The sequence below is a fragment of the Oncorhynchus kisutch genome, linkage group LG27 (genome assembly GCF_002021735.2).
Source record: "Oncorhynchus kisutch isolate 150728-3 linkage group LG27, Okis_V2, whole genome shotgun sequence".
Classification (NCBI taxonomy): domain Eukaryota; kingdom Metazoa; phylum Chordata; class Actinopteri; order Salmoniformes; family Salmonidae; genus Oncorhynchus; species Oncorhynchus kisutch.
The window spans coordinates 15,664,388-15,680,357 of record NC_034200.2 but is presented as its reverse complement, the minus strand read 5'-3'; the positions used below and the strand labels follow the sequence as shown (position 1 = coordinate 15,680,357).

Here is a 15,970-nt window from a genome sequence, read left to right as displayed (position 1 = left end):
TCCTGTAAAGATAACTCACAATGGCTCATATTCTCTGTGTACTCACTCACCCAGATCAGGTGATACCCTGCTAGGGAAGTGATTGGCTCTTGTCTCAGACCTTCCCCAAGGTGATTGGTTGAGTGACGAGCATCCTGCATGTGACCTCTATGATGAGCTTCCACCCACAGAAACAGAGACAGGGTTGATGTTGTTATATAGTGCCACAGCAGCCTCGACCTCATCTATTACGGTTTTACAACTACTTTGAAAAGTACCCTTGAAAAAAATCATAGGCAAAGTATATATTTTACATATGATATTTTTTGTTAATGAACAATCACACCTAGGTACAGTTGTCTGTGGTTGTGAAGTGAAATTCTGGGAATATGCAAATCAGGACAGCTGATCAGTCATTATAGGGATAGTTCTGGATTTGGCAATGAGGCTCTTTATCTGTGGGTAGTCACATAGTAACGGAAATTTGAATAATAAATGTGTTTGTTTATTTAGTTGAAAGAGTAAATGTAGTTTGAGAATAAAACTGTGGGCAGAGAGTAGTCTGAATTGGGTTCTGGAGGTGTACTCCAACTCACACATTGCACTCATATGCCAGCCATGAGTGTTTCCAAGCCAGTGAGGTCACATCCACCAGTAGTGCTAGAGAGCTGCACTGGCTGGTTTCTCCTGTAAAGACAACTCACAATGGCTCATATTCTCTGTGCACTCACTCACCCAGATCAGGTGATACCCTGCTAGGGAAGTGATTGGCTCTTGTCTCAGACCTTCCCCAAGGTGATTGGTTGAGTGACGAGCACCCTGCATGTGACCTCTATGACGAGCTTCCACCCACAGAAACAGAGACAGGGTTGATGTTGTTATATAGTGCCACAGCAGCCTTGACCTCATCTATTACGGTTTTACAACTACTTTGAATAGTACCCTTGAAAAAAATCATGGGCAAAGTATATATTTTACATATGATATTTTTTGTTAATGAACAATCACACCTAGGTACAGTTGTCTGTGGTTGTGAAGTGAAATTCTGGGAATATGCAAATCAGGACAGCTGATCAGTCATTATAGGGATAGTTCTGGATTTGGCAATGAGGCTCTTTATCTGTGGGTAGTCACATAGTAACGGAAATTGGAATAATAAATGTGTTTGTTTATTTGAAAGAGTAAATGTAGTTTGAGAATAAAACTGGGGGCAGAGAGTAGTCTGAATTGGGTTCTGGAGGTGTACTCCAACTCACACATTGCACTCATATGCCAGCCATGAGTGTTGCCAAGCCAGTGAGGTCACATCCACCAGTAGTGCTGGAGAGCTGTACTGGCTGGGTTCTTCTGTAAAGACAACTCACAATGGCTCATATTCTCTGAGCACTCACTCACCCCGATCAGGTGATACCCTGCTAGGGCAGTGATTGGCTCTCGTCTCAGACCTTCCCCAAGGTGATTGGTTGAGTGATGAGCACCCTGCATGTGACCTCTATGATGAGCTTCCACCCACAGAAACAGAGACAGGGTTGATGTTGTTATATAGTGCCACAGCAGCCTCGACCTCATCTATTACGGTTTTACAAAAACTTTGAAAGGTACACATGAAAAATAATCATGGGCATAGTATATATTTTACATATGATCATTTTTGTTCATCAACAATCCCACCTAGGTACAGTTGTCTGTGGTTGTGATGTGAAATTCCGGGAATATGCAAATCAGGACAGCTAAGATCAGTCATTAAAGGGATAGTTCTGGATTTGGCAATGAGGCTCTTTATCTGTGGGTAGTCGCATAGTAATGGAAGTTTGTTTATTTAGTTGAAAGAGTAAATGTGAGAGTCTGAATTGGGTTCTGGAGGTGTACTCCAACTCACACATTGCACTCATATGCCAGCCATGAGTGTTTCCAAACCAGTGAGGTCACATCCACCAGTAGTGTTGGAGAGCTACAGTGGCTGGTTTCTCCTGTGAATAGAGCTCACAATGGCCAATATTCTCTGTGCACTCATTCACCAAGAGATGGTGATGCCCTGCTTGTGCAGTCATTGGCTCCTGTCTCAGACCTTCCCCAAGATGATTGGTTAAGTGACTAGCACTCTGCATGTGACCTCTATGATGAGCTTCCCCAAGCAATTTTATGAATTTGGCTTTCACTAGCCCAGATACAGTGAGGGTAAAAAGTATTTGATCCCCTGCTGATTTTGTACGTTTGCCCACTGACAAAGAAATGGTCAGTCTATAATGTTAATGGCAGGTTTATTTGAACAGTGAGAGACAGAATAACAACAAAAATTTCCAGAAAAACGCACGTCAAAAATGTTTTAAATTGATTCGCATTTTAATGAGGGAAATAAGTATTTGACCCCTCTGCAAAACATGACTTAGTACTTGGTGGCAAAAGCCTTGTTGGCAATCACAGAGGTCAGGCGTTTCTTCTAGTTGGCCACCAGGTTTGCACACATCTCAGGAGGGTTTTTGTCCCACTCCTCTTTGCAGATCGTCTCCAAGTCATTAAGGTTTCGAGGCTGACTTTTGGCAACTCAAACCTTCAGCTCCCTCCTCAGATTTTCTATGGGATTAAGGTCTCGAGACTGGCTAGGCCACTCCAGGACCTTAATGTGCTTCTTCTTGAGCCACTCCTTTGTTGCCTTGGCTGTGTGTTTTGGGTCATTGTCATGCTGGAATACCCATCCACAACCTATTTTCAATGCCCTGGCTAAGGGAAGGAGGTTCTCACCCAAGATTTGACGGTCCATGGCCCCGCCCATCATCCCTTTGATGCGGTGAAGTTGTGCTGTCCCCTTAGCAGAAAAACACCCCCAAAGCATAATGTTTCCACCTCCATGTTTGACAGTGGGGATGGTGTTCTTGGGGTCATAGGCAGCATTCCTCCTCCTCCAAACATGGCGAGTTGATGCCAAAGAGCTCCATTTTAGTCTCATCTGACCACAACACTTTCACCCAGTTGTCCTCTGAATCATTCAGATGTTCATTGGCAAACTTCAGATGGGCATGTACTGAATATGTGCTTTCTTGAGCAGGGGGACCTTGCGAGCGCTGCAGCATTTCAATCCTTCACGGCGTAGTGTGTTACCAATTGTTTTCTTGGTGACTATCGTCCCAGCTGCCTTGAGATCATTGACAAGATCCTACTGTGTAGTTCTGGGCTAATTCCTCACCATTCTCTCATCAGGAGAGCTCTTTGGTCTTGGCCCTGGTGGAGAGTTTGGAATCTGATTGATTGATTGCTTCTGTGGACAGGTAACAAACGGAGATTAGGAGCACTCCCTTTAAGAGTGTGCTCCTAATCTCAGCTCGTTACCTGTATAAAATACACCTGGGAGCCAGAACTCTTTCTGATTGAGAGGGGGTCAAATACTTATTTCCCTCATTAAAATGCTAATCAATTTATACACTTTTTTTTTGTACGTTTTTTTTGTGTTTTTGTTTTTGTTGTTATTCTGTCTCTCACTATTCAAATAAACCTACCATTAAAATTATAGACTGATCATTTCTTTGTCAGTGGGCAAACGTACAAAATCAGCAGGGGATCAAATACTTTTTTCCCTCACTGTAGGTTCCAAATCTTCCAACCTCATAACTAGCCACCAAGAAGCCATGTCAGGCAATCAATCAAGTTAGAGTAGCTAGCTTGTCTAATTATCTTAGCTTGCATGTCTAGTGACAAGGTTGGTAGACTTTAGAAATGTAAGCAGTTATTAAAAGTAAAAAATAAGACTCACATTTCTTTCAATCTTTTATTGATGCAGAAAAGCATACTTAGTTTGTTAAAAACAAAACTACCAGTCAGGAGGACGCAGACAGCTCAGTAGGTATGCTTAGATAAACAAAAGGAAAAATAATACAGTGTCAAAATGATGTCGCCAACAATCTGCATCCCACTGCTGGCTTGCTTCTGAAGCTAAGCATAGTTGGTCCTGGATGGGAGACCAGATGCTGATGGAAGCAGTGTTGGAGCATCAGTAGGAGACACCCTTTCATCTGGTCCAAGAAAATATCCCAATGCCCCAGGGGGTAGGGTGCTGTCTTTCAGATGGGATGTTAAATGGGTGTCCTGACTCTCTGTGGTCACTAAAGATCCCTTGGCACTAATTGTAAGAGTAGAGCTGTTAACCCCTGTGTCCTGGCTAAATTCCCAATCTGCCCCTCATACCATCATGGTCCCCATAATCATCCCCAGTTTACAATTGTCTCATTTATCCATCCTCCTCTCCCCTGTAAGGCTGTTGCTTTAAATGAGAATGTGTTCTCAGTCAACTTACCTGGTAAAAAAAGGGTTAAATATAGAGTGCCTTTGGAAAGTATTCAGACCCCTTTTCTTTAAATAAATAAAATAAAATAAATAAATAAATAAAATAAAATAAATTAACACAAAAACCCATAATGACAAAGCGAAAAAAGGTTTAAAGAAATGTTTGCAAATGTATTAAACATAAAACACATTAATACCTTATTTACATATAAGTATTCAGACATTTTGATATGAGACTCGAAATAGAGCTCAGGTGCATCCTGTTTCCATTGATCATCCTTGAGATGTTTCTACAACTTGATTGGAGTCCACCTGTGGTCAATTCAATTGATTAGACATGATTTGGAAAGGCACACACCTGTCTATATAAGGTCCCACAGTTGACAGTGCATGCCAGAGCAAAAACCAAGCCATGAGGTCGAAGGAATTGTCCGTAGAGTGCCGAGACAAGGTTATGTCAAGGCACAGATGTGAGGAAGGGTGCCAAAAATGTCTTCAGCATTGATGGTTCCCAAGAACACCAGGGCCTCCATCATTCTTAAATGAAGCAGGTATATTTCACTGGTCATCCCCAAAGCCAACACTTACTTTGGCCGCCTTTCCTTCCAGTTCTCTGCTGCCAATGACTGAAACAAATTGCAAAAATCACTGAAGCTGGAGTCTTATCTCCCTCTCTAACTTTAAGCATCAGCTGTCAGAGCATCTTACCGATCACTGTACCTGTACACAGTCAATCTGTAAATAGCACAAATACTTATCCTCATGGTCTTTTGCACCCCAGTATCTCTACTTGCACATCATCATCATCTGCACATCTATCACTCCAGTGTTAATGCTAAATTGTAATTATTTCACCTCTATGGCATATTTATTGCCTTACCTCCCAACTCTTCTACATTTACACACACTGTACATAGATTTTTCTATTGTGTTATTAACTGTACGTTTGTTTATGTGTAACTCTGTGTTGTTGGTTTCGTTGCACTGCTTTGCTTTATCTTGGCCAGGTTGCAGTTGTAAATGAGAACTTGTTCTCAACTGGTCTACCTGATTAAATAAAGGTGATATATATATATATATATATATATATATATATTTAATTAAAACATTTTAAATGGAAGATGTTTGGAACCACCAAGACTCTTCCTATAGCTGGTCACCCGGCCAAACTGAGCAATCGGGGGAGAAGAGCTTTGTTCAGGGAGGTGACCAAGAACCTGATGGTCACTCTGACAGAGCTCTAGAGTTCCTCTGTTGAGATGGGAGAACCTTCCAGAAGGACAACCATCTCTGCAGCACTCCATCAACCAGGCCTTTATGGTAGCGGCCAGACAGAAGCCACTCCTCAGTAAAAGGCACATGACAGCCTGCTCTGAGTTTGCCAAAAGGCACCTAAAGACTCTCAGACCATGAGAAACTGGTCTCCCTGGTCTGATGAAACTAAGATTGAACTTTTTGGCCTGAATGCCAAGCGTCACATCTGAAGGAAACCTGGCACCATCCCTACGGGGAAGCATGGTGGTGGCAGCATCATGCTGTGAGGATGTTTTTCAGCAGCAGGGACTGGGAGACTAGTCAGGATCGAGGCAAAGATGAACGGACCAAATACAGAGAGATCCTTCATGAAAACCTGCTCCAGAGCGCTCAGGACCTCAGACTGGGGCTAAGGTTCACCTTCCAACAAGGACACTTAACACAGCCAAGAAAACGCAGGAGTGGCTTCTGGATAAGTCTTTGAATGTCCTTGAGTGGCCAAGCCAGAGCTCGGACTTGAAACCGATTGAACATCCCTAGAGAGACCTGAAAATAGCTGTGCAGCAACGCTCCCCATCCAACCTGACAGAGTTTGAGAGGATCTTCAGAGAAGACTGGGAGAAACTCCTCAAATACAGGTGTGCCAAGCTTGTAGCATCATACCCAAGAAGACTCAAGGCTTAATCACTGCCAAAGGTGCTTCAACAAAGTAAAGGTTCTGAATATCTAATTAAATGTGCTATTTCAGTTAGTTTTGTTTAATAAATGTGCAAAAAAAAATCTAAAAACCTGTTTTTGCTTTGTCATTGTGCAGTATTGTGTGTAGATTGATGTGGGGGGAAAAAAAAATACATTTTTAAATATGGCTGTAATGTATCAAAATGTGGGAAAAGTAAAGGGGTCTGAATACTTTCCGAATGCACAGTGTCTATCATCACTTTTCATGTTTGCCATTAATATTAGATGAGTAACATTTCCTGTAAATTGTTATTTGCTAGCCTGTATCTGATCCTTCATATCAATCAGTGTGTATATTTTTATAGTCGATGCCCTGAACGTCATTTTGATGATGACTCGGGCCAATTTCAAAACTTGTATATGGGTTTCTCCGTGCAGGTTTTTCACTTACTTCAAGGGTGTTGCAGTAAGTGATACCTGCCTGGTGAACGTTTATCCCATTGGTGAAGATTACTATGCCATCACAGAAACCAATTACATCACTAAAGTCAACACTGACACACTGGAGACACTGAAGAAGGTAAAAATTGAGATTCCATCCCCCTGTATTACATTATTCCCAATATATTAGGAACCACAGTGTTTGCATATATTCTTTGTTCTAATTCAACTGACTCAAAAAACAGAAGTGTTACCGACTGGTCCACTGATTATAGACAGAAATTGCACTTCTCAATAAGTTATAACACATGAATAATGTATAACATGATTCTGAATAACACTATGACTTCACTTCCCCTCAGGGGGACTGCGTCAACATCAATGGAGTGAAAGCCCACTTGCACGGAACAGTGTTCAACAAAGGAAGCTGCATGGGAAAAGGAGCGTCACTGACCTACAATGTTATCAGAAAGGTTGGGCTTGTATCCCAAGAAAATAAAAAGTGCACAATATTTATTCAATACTTCACAATACTTCATGCACATGTTCCACCTCTTAGTCGATGTTTGAATTAAGCTACAACATGTAAGCAACTTGTCCTTGATATCTTAACATGTTCTGGATAGGAGAACCTGTAACGGGAAGGCAAGCTGAAGGCTTGTGCCCTGCTTGCATCTTGTGTCCTTTCCTCAGACCCCATTGAAAAGTCTATGGCTGTGGTGCAATTCCCCAGTGCCAAGAGGTTCACGCCCTCCTATGTGCACAGGTGGGTCATAATAACATGTCCATCATGTTTATAGTCAAACTTGAGGTCCCCGAAACAGCATAAAGTCTAACATCAACACGCCTCCTGTGTTACAGACTGCAGTGGCAGTTTGTGTAATTGGACTAAGTCATATGTCGTATGGTTTCCATATCACCCTTAGTTTTGGCATGTCGTAGAACTACATTGTCTTTGTGACCCCGGTGAAAATCAACCTTACGTTCCTGAGTGCCTGGAGCATCCGAGGCTCCAACTACATGTATTGCTTTGAGTCCAATGAGGTTTTTGGTGTCAGGAATTAAACACTCAATATACTTTGGTTTAAATGTGACACATTTATATACAGGAACATACAGTAACAGCATACTGTACCTAATCTTGGCACTGAGAACCAAATCATGCATGTGTGTCTCAAGAGACTTCAGCATACCCCACCTGCTTTTCACAGACGTTGTTCCACATCGCCAGAAAGGACATTGGAGGAGGACAAGGAGAGTATGTTGACCATAAATTCAGGGCTGCTCCTATCAACCTGTTTCATCATGTCAACACTTACGAGGAACAAGGCTTTATCGTGGCTGACGTGTGTACATGGAAAGGGTATTGGAACAATGTCTCTCATAAGCAATGGCAATGTCGGTACACTGGCAAATGTAAATGTGTATATAAAAAGTGATGACGTCATAACTGACTAGATTATTTATGGACTGAGGGATTTCAGGGGTGGCATACATTTGAAGTGAGTTGCCTTTCATGGAACCCAAACCGGCTGCACGTGTGCGCCATCGCGCATAAATGTGTTTTGTCCCCCCACACCAAACATCATCACGACACGCATGTTAAAATATCAAAACAAACTCTGAACCAATTATATTAATTTGGTGACAGGTCGAAAAGCATTAAACATTTATGGCAATTTAGCTAGCTAGCTAGCTTGCACTTGCTAGCTAATTGGTCCTATTTAGCTAGCTTTCTGTTGCTAGATAATTTGTCCTGGGATATAAACATTGAGTTGTTATTTTACCTGAAATGCACATGGTCCTCTACTCCACCAATTAATCCACACATAAAACGGTCAACCGAATCGTTTCTAGTCATCTCTCCTCCTTCTAGGGTTTTACTTTTCTTGAATTTATATTGCGATTGGCAACTTTCATAAATTAGGTGCATTACCGGCACTGACCTCGTTTGTCTTTCAGTCACCCGCATGGGTATAACCAATGAGGAGATGGCACATTTGTATTTGCTTCTATGAACGAATGAGGAGATGGGAGAGGCAGGACTTGCAGCGCAATCTGCGTCAGAAATAGAACTGACTTCTATTTTAGTCCTTGGCAACGCAGACGCTCGTTGGTGCGCACGAGCAGTGTCGGTGCAACAATTGTATAACATTTATGTTACACGCGAGCAGTGTAGTCAGCCTGATAGCAATGTCCTTTTTCAGAAGAATTGATTAATGATTCCTACCCCATGGTCTTTAAACACTGTCTGTTCAAAGGATTATAAAACTCATTCTTTATTTTGTTTCCTGGTAGGTTTGAGTTGTTTACAACTACCTTTGGCTGGCCAACCTGCGTTCCAACTGGGAGGAGGTGAAAAAGGCCATGATGACTCCTCAACCTCAGAAATCCTGAAATGGAAGCTGAAATCCGCGAAAGGTGAAACAGCGCCACTGTTCGCCCCAAGCACGTTATTGTTTTTGTTCTGGTTTTGAAACGGAGGACATGAGCATCCAGCTTCGTGAAGAAAGAAAAATCTTAGTACATACTATGTTCTATTGCGCTTGCAATGATGTCCGAGGGGGGATGCATTTGCTTGAAGTAACGTCTTTGTTGTTGTAATATCGCAAACGCCACGGATTCCAGCTTTAGAAAAAAATTAATGTTTCATTTACATATTTGTGTCAATTTTTTTTTTTACATTCAAGTGCGTATGTGCATAGCCTGTATTTTCCCTTCTTTTGGATAGCAACATATACTGATTATATGTTCCAGGAGGAGCAGGGATAGAACCTGATCTGCCTGCCGTACACCACGGCAACATCGGTGATGTGTTCTGACGGGACCATCTGGCTGGAGCCTGAAGCGCTGTTCTCTGGGCCTCGCCAAGCCTTTGAGTTCCCTCAAATCAACTATTAGAAGCACGGTGAGAAGAACTACACATATGCCTACGCCTCAACCACTTCAGGGTTGAGTCTTCTTGTTTGCCACAAATCTGTCTTCAAAATCTTTTAACTCTGAGCAGTAAATAGCAGGGGCCATAGCATGTTACCTGAGTGACCATGAGTTTCTGTCTATTTGTGGTTGTACATCATCAAACTGAATGTGAATACCAAAACATGTATGTTAGACCTTGATGAGTCTCTGTCCACTTGCGGCTGTAGATTATCAAGTTGAACGTGAAGACCAAGGAGACCTAGGTGTGGCAGGAGCCGGACTCCTATTAGGAGCCGGAGTCCATTTATGCAAACCCCCGATGGCGTGGATGAGGATTATGGTATGAACTGTACTGTTACTGTTTTATACGGTAACAGTTACAGGTATGGTGCAGGGCAAACACATACCCAGTATCTTGTTTGTGTTAGTGTTAGGAAGAGAGTTTAAGAGACTTTAGCTATTTATCCAGGGACAAGGTATTTTCAATTTAGTAGAAAAATGTTCTAAGCAAAATTTGTTCAAAAGTGGGGTTAATGTAAAATTTGGTGGGCGCTGTATTTTCAAACCTGGACTCAGGGGTAGACATAGTAAATGTAAATCTGTCTACCTCCATTTAGTATGATATGTTGTGTATTAATTTGTGGATGTCCATCATCCATCTCGTACAATATGCTATGAATTACAATTCGTATGATTTGTTAATAATTTCAATTTGTTGTGGCTAACGTTACCTAGGCTAGGGGTTAAGGTTTAGGTTAAAGGGTTAAGTAACCTTCTGTCTTATGTAACCATACCAAACATAACATATCATACTAATTTGAGATTCCCCGATATAAAATGTAATATGTTACGTCTAGTCTATGAGTCCAGGCTGTTTTTTAACAACCAGTGTGGTTTTCCAATGACTCACAGGTGTCCAGTTGACCATTGTGGTGGCCACCGGGGCCCAGAGGCCAGGGTACATGCTGATCCTCAACGCCAAGGACATGTCGGAGATCGCCAGGGCAGAGGTGAAGTGCTCTATGCCGGTCACCTTCCACGGAATGTACAAGCCATAACCTGGCAACAATACTCTGGGCACAAAGACTAGTAGTCACCACTCCAAGCTATTCAAACTAACTAAGCATCAACTGTCACTCAACAATAGAACAAACAAATAAACAATGACAAACTATAGGTTACAAATAACTCGCAAAAAAAGCCACGTACCTGATCATCTTACATCATGATTTAAAGTCATTTAACTTTGTGAAACCTATGATTTAGTATGGTTGAGCACAAAATGGAACCTGCAGGTATCAGGGCATCAGTAGGCTTCTTACAATTATTTCTCAGGGAGCCCACAGACAGCATACAAGATCAGCTTGTAGTTTTTGAGTACTTCAGGGTTGCAATATTAAAAAATAGAATCAACACACTGGCCTTTCTATTGTATGCCAGTTATTTTGTGAAAGTTGCATGGTGTAACTAATAATTGGACTATTTTATATTGTATTAAAAAAAACTCATCCCCTATATATACACATGTAGTGTAGGTACATATATCAAAGCGCTAGTCCCAAAAGGCAACGATAAAGTCGCTCAATAAAGCTCCTTCGTGAAAATAAGATTTGAATACATTCTGAGACCTTGCACCCAAAACCTTTCTAATGCTGATTGGAACTACTAGTGAAAGGGCAACAAAGACTAGCTGTTGCCATAGAAAATCTGATTAGGTGTATTGTATGCATGCAGTCGTTTTGGATAAAAGTGTCTGCTTAATGGCATATATTATCATGATTGTATTAAGTTTCAAGGAAAAGTACAAACATGTTAGCATGTTGCAACAAGAGTCATTATTTTGACAGAGCCCATGTTTTATTTAATGTTGCCTAATGTAATCTTGCCTACGTATCATGACATTAGCCCCGCTAGTCTAATCTTTCACAGGTGACTGCATTGAAACATTGCTAAATTAAACTGATCACACCGATTAACTGGGTCAAACACCTAATCTGAGGAACAAACAGGCATGTTGCCAATCCCTTTTGTAAAAGCACAGATCATGGCCATAAAAGCCTGGCTTTGTACAAAACTGTCTGGCCATGTCTCAACAGGCAGCCTAATTCAGATTTTTTCTCTTCTCATTAAATTGGTTTTCATACCAATCAGATCAGCTCTGAAAAACATCTTATGTGATTGGTCAAAAGACCAATTAGCGTAAAAAAAAATCTGAATAGGGCTGCCTATGGCAAGAGACTTTCAGAAACCATGGCCATGATAATAACAGCTAAAAAACAACAAAGGAGCAAAATATACTGTATGTACTGTGTTGATAGAGCTAGCTTTAAAGGGGAAATGTAACACTGTACTACCATCTGGTGTAACAAAAATATACTACAGTCTCAGAACACTAATAATTCAGGGATTACCCAGGTGTGTGCTTTCCCGTTTATTTTATACAGATTCAATATGGGGGCTGTTTGGCCTTCCAAAAATCAAGATTACATTTATTTTCAGATTCCTGAACAAAAAATAGAAGCAAAAGATGTAAAAAAACATGTACTTTTCCCACATTGTTACATTACAGCCTCATTCTAAAATGGATTCAATTGTTTTCCCCCCATCATCAATCTACACACAATACTCCACAATAACAAAAGCAAAAACTGTTTCTTACATTTTGGCAAATGTATTCAAAATAAAAAACGCATCACATTTACATAAGTATTCAGACCCTTTACTCAGTACTTTGTTGAAGCACCTTTGGCAGCGATTACAGCCTCCAGTCTTCTTGGGTATGATGCTGCAAGCTTGGAACGCCTGTATTTGGGGAGTTTCCCCCATTCTTCTCTACAGATCCTCTCAAGCTCTGTCAGGTTGGATGGGGAGCATCGCTCAGTCTGAGGTCCTGAGCGAGTCGGAGCAGGTTTTCATGAAGGATCACTGCACTTTGCTCCGTTCATCTTTCGCTCGATCCTGACAGGTCTCCCAGTCCCTGTAGTTTCCTGCAGCAGTGATGCTTGGCATTCAGGCCAAATAGTTAAATCTAGGTTTCATCAGACCAGAGAATATTGTTTTTCACGGTCTGAGAGTCTTTAGGTGTTTTTTGGCAAACTCCAAGCGGGCTGTCATGTGCCTTTTACTGAGAGGTGGCTTCCATCAGGCCACTCTAACCTAAAGAACTGATTGGAGGAGTGCTGCAGAGATGCATGTCCTTCTGGAAGTTTCTCCCATCTCCACAGAGAAACTCTGGAGCTTTGGCAGTGACCATCGGCTTCTTGGTCACCTCCCTGACCAAGGCCCTTCTCCCCTGATTGATCAGTTGGGCCGGGTGGCCAGCTGAAGGAAGAGTCTTGGTGGTTCCAAACTTCCTCTATTTAACACTGATGGAGGCCACTGTGTTCTTGGTACCCTTCCACACATCTGTGCCTTGACACAATCCCACAAACCTCATGGCTTGGTTTATGCTCTGACATGCACTGTCAACTGTGGGACATTATATAGTCAGGTGTGGGCCTTTCCAAATCATGTCCAATCAATTGAATTCAGCACAGGTGGACTCCAATCAAGTTGTAGAAACATCTCAAGGATGTCAATGGAAACAGGATGCACCTGAGCTCAACTTCGAGTCTCACAGCAAAGGATCTGAATACTTATTTACAGTTTAAGTTTACATACACTTAGGTTGGAGTCATTAAAACAAATTTTTCAACCACTCCACAAATTTGTTAACACACTATAGTTTTGGCAAGTCGGTTAGGACATCTACTTTGTGCATGACACAAGTCATTTTTCCAACAATTGTTCACAGACAGATTATTTCACTTGCAATTCACTGTATCACAATTCCTGTGGGTCAGAAGTTTACATACACTAAGTTGACTTGTGTTTAAATAGTTGGAAAATTCCAGAAAATGATGCCATGGCTTTAAAAGCTTCTGATAGGCTAATTGACATCATTTGAGTCAATTGGAGGTGTACCTGTGGATGTATTTCAAGGCCTACCTTCAAACTCAGTGCCTCTTTGATTGACATCATGGAAAAATAAAAATAAATCAGCCAAGACCTCCGAAAATAAATTGTAGAACTTCACTAGTCTGGTTGATCCTCGGGAGCAATTTCCAAACACCTGAAGGTACCACGTTCATCTGTACAAACAATAGTACGCAAGTATAAACACCATGGGACCACGCAGCCGTCATACCACTCAGGAAGGAGATGCATTCTGTCTCCTGGAGATGAACGTACTTTGGTGCGAAAAGTCCAAATCAATCCCAGAACAACAGCAAAGGACCTTGTGAAGATGCTGGAGGAAACAGGTACAAAAGTATCTATATCCACAGTAAAACGAGTCCTGTATCGACATAACCTGAAATGCCGCTCATTAAAAAAGCCGGACTACGGTTTGCAACTGCACGTGGGGACAAATATCGTACTGTTTGGAGAAATATCCTCTGGTCTGATAAAACAAAAATATAACTGTTTGGCCATAATGACCATTGTTATGTTTGGAGGAAAAAGGGGGAGGCTTGCAAGCCAAAGAACACCATCTCAACTGTGAAGCACAGGGGTGACAGCATCATGTTGTCGGGATGCTTTGCTGCAGGAGGGACTGGCGCACTTCACAAAATAGATGGCTTCACGAGGTAGGAAAATTATGTGGATATATTGAAGCAACATCTCAAGACATCAGTTAATGCTTGGTTGCAAATGGGTCTTCCAAATGGACAATGACCCCAAGCATACTTCCAAAGTTGTGGCAAAATGGCTTAAGGACAACAAAGTCATCACAAAGGACTGACCTCAATCCAATAGAACATTTGTGGGCAGAACTGAAAAAGCAGTTACACCAGCTCTGTCGGGAGGAATGGGCCAAAATTCACCCAACTTATTGTGGGAAGCTTGTGGAAGGCTATCCGAAACGTTTGACCCAAGTTAAACCATTTATAGGCAATGCTACCAAAAACGAATTGAGTGTATGTAAACTGCTGACCCAATGGGAATGTGATGAAAGAAATCAAAGGTGATATAAATCATTCTCTCTCCTATTATTGACATTTCACATTCTTAAAATAAAGTGGTGATCAAACTAACCTAAGACAGGGAATTTTTACTAGGATTAAATGTCAGGAATTGTGAAAAACTGAGTTTAAATGTATTTGGCTAAGGTGTATGTAAACTTCCAACTTCAACTGTAAATAAGGTTTTTGTTTATATATATATAAATATATATATACATTTGCAAAATGTCTAACTCTATAATGACAAAGAGAAAACAGGTTATTGTGTGTAGATTGATGGGCGATTTTTCAAATGTAATCCATTGTAGAATAATGTGGAAAAAGTCAAGTGGTCTGAATACTTTCCAAATGCACTGTAAATCTTCTCCCTCTTGCACTTTATATCTCTGGGACAGAGTTTTGCCGATGCATAGTCAAAACCAGTGTAAACTCTAATGGCCAAAACTTTTATCTCCTACAAACACAATGACAAACAATACATCTAAAGGTAGGAGATATACAAACATCCAGTGGTGTAAAGTACTACTTAAGTAGTTTTTTGGGGGTATCTGTACTTTAATATTTATATTAAATTTGAATACTTTTACTTTGCTACATTCCTAAAGATAATCATGTTTTTTTTACTCCATACATTTTACATGACACCCAAAAGTACTCGTTACATTTTGAATGCTTAGCAGGACTGGAAAATGGTCCAATGCGCGCACTTATCAAGAGAACATCCCTGGTCATCCCTACTGCCTCTGATCTGGCAGACTCAATAAGCACAAATGCTTTGTTTGTAAATTATGTCTGAGTGTGCCCTTGTCTATCCGTAAATTAAAAAAACTAGAAAATGGTGCCGTCTGGGTTGCTTAATATAAGGAATTTGAAATGATTTATACTTTACTTTTGATACTTAAGTATATTTTAGCAATTACATTTACTTTTGGTACTTAAGTATATTTAAAACCAAATACTTTGACTTTTACTCAAGTAGTATTTTACTAGGTTACTTTTACTTGAGTCATTTTCTATTAAGATATCTTTATTTTTACTCAAGTATGAATTTGGGTACTTTTTCCACCAGTGCAAACATAAATACAGAAAAGGGTATCATTATAATATAAACTAAACATTTAACGGAAATAATTCACCACAGCAGCAGTTACAAACATATATATATATATAAAGCGACAAACAAAAAAGGAAATCATAGTGTATGTAAAAACAGCCAGAACGTATTTTTGCACAATGATGTATTGACTGTGGGAGAAGACTGAAAATACAGATAAGTAAGCTAAGTACTTAAGGGAAGAAATTCCACTATTCTTAATGTCTCCCCTCCTCCCAGTCACTTTCACACAAAAACACACACTAGGATCAAGACAAGCAGAACAAAGCAGAGACTCACTCTACTGAATCACACAATTCATGAA

General features: G+C 40.8%; 1 pseudogene; it reads left to right on the top strand.

The window, feature by feature from the left end:
* The first annotated feature begins 3,926 nt into the window (after positions 1 to 3,926).
* LOC109871526 (retinoid isomerohydrolase-like) lies at positions 3,927 to 10,607 on the top strand (annotated as a pseudogene).
* Positions 10,608 to 15,970: the final 5,363 nt, after the last annotated feature.